Source organism: Bombus vancouverensis, unplaced genomic scaffold, assembly GCF_051014615.1.
Source record: "Bombus vancouverensis nearcticus unplaced genomic scaffold, iyBomVanc1_principal scaffold0054, whole genome shotgun sequence".
NCBI classification, from domain to species: domain Eukaryota; kingdom Metazoa; phylum Arthropoda; class Insecta; order Hymenoptera; family Apidae; genus Bombus; species Bombus vancouverensis.
In genome coordinates this window covers 121,447-128,588 of record NW_027468945.1, presented here as the reverse complement: position 1 = coordinate 128,588, position 7,142 = coordinate 121,447, and the positions used below count along the sequence as shown (strand labels likewise).

At 46.5% G+C, this 7,142-nt stretch overlaps 2 non-coding genes across 2 annotated transcripts; both read right to left on the bottom strand.

Moving 5' to 3' along the window:
• Nucleotides 1-262: 262 nt before the first annotated feature.
• On the bottom strand, nucleotides 263-417 carry LOC143304763 (5.8S ribosomal RNA). The gene has a single exon (XR_013061409.1). It is a non-coding gene; the product is annotated as a 5.8S ribosomal RNA (ribosomal RNA).
• Nucleotides 418-3,189: 2,772 nt separating this feature from the next.
• LOC143304794 (small subunit ribosomal RNA) lies at nucleotides 3,190-5,112 on the bottom strand. The gene has a single exon (XR_013061427.1). It is a non-coding gene; the product is annotated as a small subunit ribosomal RNA (ribosomal RNA).
• Nucleotides 5,113-7,142: the final 2,030 nt, after the last annotated feature.

The following is a 7,142-nucleotide window of genomic DNA, read 5'->3' as shown; positions in this document are numbered from 1 at the left end:
ATTATATATCGAGCATGCGTACGACTTGCACGGTCTCTGCACGACCGCGACGAACGCCGACGAGCGTCCAACAATCGCTCGTACGTCGCGTATGTTCTCTCCGTCCGCTCTTATTCGTATCCTCGTTCTTGTACCTTCGTCCGACTCTGAAACGTTCTCTTATATAAAGAACGACGGCGGGTTGTTAAGGCAAGAAGGGACAGAGAGAAACAGATACGGAGAGTAACGATACGCAACGCAAGCAGTCTTAGGTTTACGTGAGCAACCCTCAGCCAGGCGTGGTCCAGGAATTGTATCCGTGGACCGCAATGTGCGTTCGAAATGTCGATGTTCATGTGTCCTGCAGTTCACACGTTGACGCGCAATTAGCTGCGTTCTTCATCGACCCACGAGCCAAGTGATCCACCGTTCAGGGTAATCTTTTATAAATTTTGCAACAGTTCAATACTCAAATGTACTCTTCTCGGTTCTAGCGAAGCCGAGTTCCGTCACGTTCGACCAACGGGAATCGAACGCGCAGAAGTCGCCATAGGATTGACGACACAAAAACGTTCGAAAAAAAAGAAACCGACGAACGCGCGAAGATACGCGCGTTCGCCGGCCGGGCGTAAAGTACATTATGATATATAACAACCATCGAGATCGAAGCTCCGTTCGTCAGGAAACGACGGGGATATATACACCCGATTCTGAATCCTCTGTACAGCACACGATCTCGCGAACGAGTAAGGACGGTGGCTAGCCCATGTTTTATATGTGTTTGATTCTACTCTCTCGTGCAATTATTCAAGAAACAGCGCGCGTGCATCTCTCCATCGTTCGGGTGATAGTAAAGATTCGATGGGATTTGCGCGGCCGTCCGCCTCGAGCGGTCTTTCGTCCCAATATCCAGAAGCAGAGTTTGAAAAACTCTAGCGACGGCACGGGTGTCCGACTCACGACATCGAGGTTTCGAAGCCGGCGATCCCCTCCGAACGGATGGCGACCACGCGACGACTGAAAGCATGAAAAATCGACGAAAGATAGAACACATCTCCGTTCGGGTGATGTTTTTTTAAAAAAAAAAAAACAAAAATTCGATGGTACTCGCAGCCATCGTCCTCGCGCGGTCTTTCGTCCCAACATCCAGAAGCAGAGTTTGAAAAGCTCTAGCGACGGCACGGGTGTCCGACTCACGACAACGAGGATAGACAGCCGGTTCCCTCCGAACGGGTTATGCGACGACGATAAACTCGATGAAACTTTAGTCTCGTTCAGGTAGTGTGTGTGTCTTGTAAATCAAAAATTCGATGGGACTCTCATCCATCGTCCTCGCGCGGTCTTTCGTCCCAACATCCAGAAGCAGAGTTTGAAAAACTCTAGCGACGGCACGGGTGTCCGACTCACGACAACGAGGATAGACAGCCGGTCCCCTCTGAACGGTATATTATATATATGCGATGATAGACGACAAACTGGATGAAACTAAGTCTCGTTCAGGTAGTGTGTACATCAAAAATTCGATGGAACTCGCATCCGTCGTCCTCGCGCGGTCTTTCGTCCCAATATCCAGAAGCAGAGTTTGAAAAACTCTAGCGACGGCACGGGTGTCCGACTCACGACAACGAGGAAAGACAGCCGGTCCCCTCTGAACGGTGTATTATATGAAACTTTAAGTCTCGTTCAGGTAGTGTGTACATCAAAAATTCGATGGAACTCGAATCCGTCGTCCTCGCGCGGTCTTTCGTCCCAATATCCAGAAGCAGAGTTTGAAAAACTCTAGCGACGGCACGGGTGTCCGACTCACGACAACGAGGATAGACAGCCGGTCCCCTCTGAACGGTATATAATATACATTATGCGACGGTAGACGATCAACTAGACGAAACTTTAGTCTCGTTCAGGTGGTGTAAAAAAATTCGATGGGATACGCACGCACGGCTGTCGTCGTCCTCGAGCGGTCTTTCGTCCCAATATCCAGAAGCAGAGTTTGAAAAACTCTAGCGACGGCACGGGTGTCCGACTCACGACATCGAGGCTTCGAAGCCGGCGGCATTCCCCTCTGAACGAACTTCGGCTACACTAGTTACGAATCGTTGCTACACATCGTCTTCATCGTCGTCGTCGTCGACATCGACATCGACATCGACATCGACATCGTATCATCATCATCATCGGTCATCGTCGCATAGCGGGCCAACATCCACGCGATGCGTCTTCGTTCTAGGTTACCCGATCCACGAGTATGTTACACGTGGTTTCGTTATTTCGAACGAAACGACACACGAAGAGCACACGCCCTGTGGGTAGGAAGCACGTTTCGAGAACGACGAGAGTTTCGATGAAAGAGACGAGAGAAGTCGACGCAGAAGGTATCCATGGATCTTCGAAGAGAACCTTCGAAGATGTATATCGGTATCCTTTCGCTCTGCGCGACTCGCTACAAGTTCTTTCGCTCTCGTCGACTCGTTCTAGACGCTTCGTTCGATCCCAAAGAGGAGTCTTCGATATGTCCCGTTGCTAGGAGGAGAACAAACGCAACACAGACCACGAAACATAGAAGAGAATAGGCGAGCATGATCTCTCCGACACGAGGCACTTTAGAGATTTTCTTATTAGTTTGCATGGACTTTTATATTCGTTCGTACGGTTTCCACGATGCAAATACGAAATACGAGATCGTGACGGCGGGTCTTTCTGTGTACGGCCTCTCGCAGGCGCCACGACTGCATTTCTCTTTACACGTGGTTTCCATCGTAATTTTTTTCGTTTGATATCGAGCCTTAACTTTTGTTGGCTCTTTCGAAGCTAGAGTTCCCTTTTATTAGAATTTCATATATATATATGTTTTATTCGGAGACGGCGGGTCTTTCTGTTTACGACCTCACGCAGGCGCCTCGAATAAGTTTCATTCGCATTTCGTTTTTATACTTATACATATCTCTTCATCCCGATGATCGAGAGAGAGTGCCACCTTCTCTTCGTATAATTCCGTAGCTGGAGGGTCGTCTCCTCCTTAAGAATATTACTATTCGTGCCAACGGAGGTTGCCAAGCTCCCTGGCGTTTTCGTTTGTTAAAGTATATAGCTTGTTAATACGTCGTATATACTTTCGTCGATACAGGAGGAGTACAGCTCCTTACCGACCATTGATATATATTTCATAGTTTTTATATGTGTTCAAGTCAAATTCTTTTGGTATCGTATCGTTAATGATCCTTCCGCAGGTTCACCTACGGAAACCTTGTTACGACTTTTACTTCCTCTAAATGATCAAGTTTGGTCATCTTCCCGGTAACATCGGCAATGCTTATCACATTGGCCGCGCACCAGTCCGAAGACCTCACTAAATCATTCAATCGGTAGTAGCGACGGGCGGTGTGTACAAAGGGCAGGGACGTAATCAACGCGAGCTTATGACTCGCGCTTACTGGGAATTCCTCGTTCATGGGGAATAATTGCAAGCCCCAATCCCTAGCACGAAGGAGGTTCAGCGGGTTACCCGGGCCTTTCGGCCAGGGAAAACACGCTGATTCCTTCAGTGTAGCGCGCGTGCGGCCCAGAACATCTAAGGGCATCACAGACCTGTTATTGCTCAATCTCGTGCGGCTAGAAGCCGCCTGTTCCTCTAAGAAGATTTGTTTGTACGTTGGTAGTAAAAACCCACCGACCGAAGCCGGGGGCCTTCGAGATACCATAAGTTACGTCTATTTAGCAGGCTAGAGTCTCGTTCGTTATCGGAATTAACCAGACAAATCGCTCCACCAACTAAGAACGGCCATGCACCACCACCCACCGAATCAAGAAAGAGCTATCAATCTGTCAATCCTTCCGGTGTCCGGGCCTGGTGAGGTTTCCCGTGTTGAGTCAAATTAAGCCGCAGGCTCCACTCCTGGTGGTGCCCTTCCGTCAATTCCTTTAAGTTTCAGCTTTGCAACCATACTTCCCCCGGAACCCAAAAGCTTTGGTTTCCCGGAAGCTGCCCGCCGAGTCATCGGAGGAACTTCGGCGGATCGCTGGCTGGCATCGTTTATGGTTAGAACTAGGGCGGTATCTGATCGCCTTCGAACCTCTAACTTTCGTTCTTGATTAATGAAAACATTTTTGGCAAATGCTTTCGCTTCTGTCCGTCTTGCGACGATCCAAGAATTTCACCTCTAACGTCGCAATACGAATGCCCCCATCTGTCCCTATTAATCATTACCTCGGGGCTCCGAAAACCAACAAAATAGAACCGAGGTCCTATTCCATTATTCCATGCACACAGTATTCAGGCGAAGGTAGCCTGCTTTAAGCACTCTAATTTGTTCAAAGTAAACGTATCGGCCCACCTCGACACTCAGTGAAGAGCACCGCGATAGGATATTAGTTGGACCGCCCGCGAGGAGCTAAGCCCACCGATAGGACGTACCACATAATGCCAGTTAAACACCGCGAGCGGTGAACCGACACTGTGACACACAGATTCAACTACGAGCTTTTTAACCGCAACAACTTTAATATACGCTATTGGAGCTGGAATTACCGCGGCTGCTGGCACCAGACTTGCCCTCCAATTGGTCCTCGTTAAAGGATTTAAAGTGTACTCATTCCGATTACGGGGCCTCGGATGAGTCCCGTATCGTTATTTTTCGTCACTACCTCCCCGTGCCGGGAGTGGGTAATTTGCGCGCCTGCTGCCTTCCTTGGATGTGGTAGCTGTTTCTCAGGCTCCCTCTCCGGAATCGAACCCTGATTCCCCGTTACCCGTTACAACCATGGTAGGCGCAGAACCTACCATCGACAGTTGATAAGGCAGACATTTGAAAGATGCGTCGCCGGTGCTAGACGACCATGCGATCAGCACAAAGTTATTCAGAGTCACCAAAACAAACGATGGACGGACAGACGAGCCATCCGCCACCGATTGGTTTTGATCTAATAAAAGCATTCCTACCATCTCTGGTCGGAATCTGTTTGCATGTATTAGCTCTAGAATTACCACAGTTATCCAAGTAAATGTAGGTATGATCTAAGAAACCATAACTGATTTAATGAGCCATTCGCGGTTTCACCTTAATGCGGCATGTACTGAGACATGCATGGCTTAATCTTTGAGACAAGCATATGACTACTGGCAGGATCAACCAGGGATCTTATTCGTATAACAATTCTTATAAATTTCGTTTAAGTTCTCTTCGTGTCGTAGGTGGGACGTAAGCACCGTACGACGAGACTTTTCGTTCTTAAGATAGATATATTATAAAATATATCTCTTAGCGACGTTCGAGATACACCCATAGTTCAGTAATAATCTTCGAACGCCGCTCGCAGCCACTTTGTAATTCTCAACTTCTCCTCTCTCTCTCTCATAGTATTATATAAAATGTTTAAGAATCATACTTCTAAAGGAACATTCTATAATGCTGTCTTCGTGTAAAAAGACTTATATCTCTCCTCCTCTCTCAACTCTTAGAATATCTTAGCGGTAAAGCACGTATACACACCTCACGCTGAACGAACAAGCGCGTATCCCAGTGCGTCGCGCTGGACATACCGTAAGAATATTCTTCCTTTTCGGTAGAACATTCTCGGTAGAAGACATACTACGCAAAGATAGTACGCTCTACCGGCCCGTCGAATACTTCTGCGAAAGCAGAAGTTGTTATAGAAAGCAGACGGTTATAATCCCTTGAGTGAATCGATACTCAGTTAGTACAAGCACACACGCATCTAACAACTTTTGTTAGAATACGTACACACAGGTCACCAGCTTCCCGACTCAGGGGAACCTTGCCACGATATTTGGTCATTACGTCCAGGACAGCGACCCGCGGCGCAGCAGTGTAGAGAAAAAACCAGTACGAGAACGGAGGAACAGTCGAGAAATAGCGTAAAATACACTAAGACTCGAGGAGCGGTGACTGAATTCTCAACCGAGGCCGTAGAATAGCCACGCGCTCAACGCTGCTCCGACCGAACCGTCCGGCTCGACGTCTCTCTTATAGATACGAAAGCGCCAGCCGGAAGGCCGGCGCCGGCCGGGCTAGCGGCCGCGCGCTTACGGTGCAAAACCTCCGTAGCAACGTACCGTTCGGAAGGGACGCTGGAACTTAGTCTCGCGAACGCTCGATCACTACTATACAAAGCCAATATCCAACCATCGAAATACATTACCAGACGTTTTATTAACATAATAGAAATGCATTTTTACAAAAAATTAATTTTTTTTTTCACCGAAAAATTGCATCAGTAAACATACTCTTTTATCGAATACGGAAAACAAACAAGTTTATAATCAATTACAATACGTTAAAATAAGTAGAAATATGCAAAAAAATATATACCTTGTAACGTTAATTAACGAAAAAATTAGAAAAATATCCCAGTCGTGTCAGTTCGGCGAACGCTAATTTTTTGAAAAAATCGATCAAAATGTTTAATCCCGACGTATTTAATAGAGATATAACGATTCCCGTAAAAAAATTTATACCTTATAACGCTTTTTAACGAATAAACTCGAAAAAACTTTTTCGCACTCGGAATTTTTCTAAGTCCCAACGTACCGGCTCGGAATTTTTCTATGTTCCAACGACCGGTCGTGTCGGTCCGAACGTTTTTATATCCGTCTGCCGACGATATAAACGCTTAATCCCGACGTATTTTATCGAGTTATAACGATTTATGTAAAAATATTCGTACCTCGTAACGCTTTTTAACGAATTAACTCGAAAAGAGTGTTCGGTCCGAAAATTTTCCAAGTTCGAACGACCGGCCGCATAGGTCCGTTTTTAAAAATCGTTCTCGGACGGAAATAAACCATTAATCCCGACGTATTTTGTCGTGTTACGTCGATTTATGCAAAAAAATTCATACCTTGTAACGCTCTTAACCGAGTAAACTCGAAAAAACTTTTTCGCACTCGGAATTTTTCCAAGTCCCAACGTACCGGCTCGGAATTTTTCTATGTTCCAACGACCGGTCGTGTCGGTCCGAACGTTTTTATATCCGTCTGCCGACGATATAAACGCTTAATCCCGACGTATTTTATCGAGTTATAACGATTTATGTAAAAATATTCGTACCTCGTAACGCTTTTTAACGAATTAACTCGAAAAGAGTGTTCGGTCCGAAAATTTTCCAAGTTCGAACGACCGGCCGCATAGGTCCGTTTTTAAAAATCG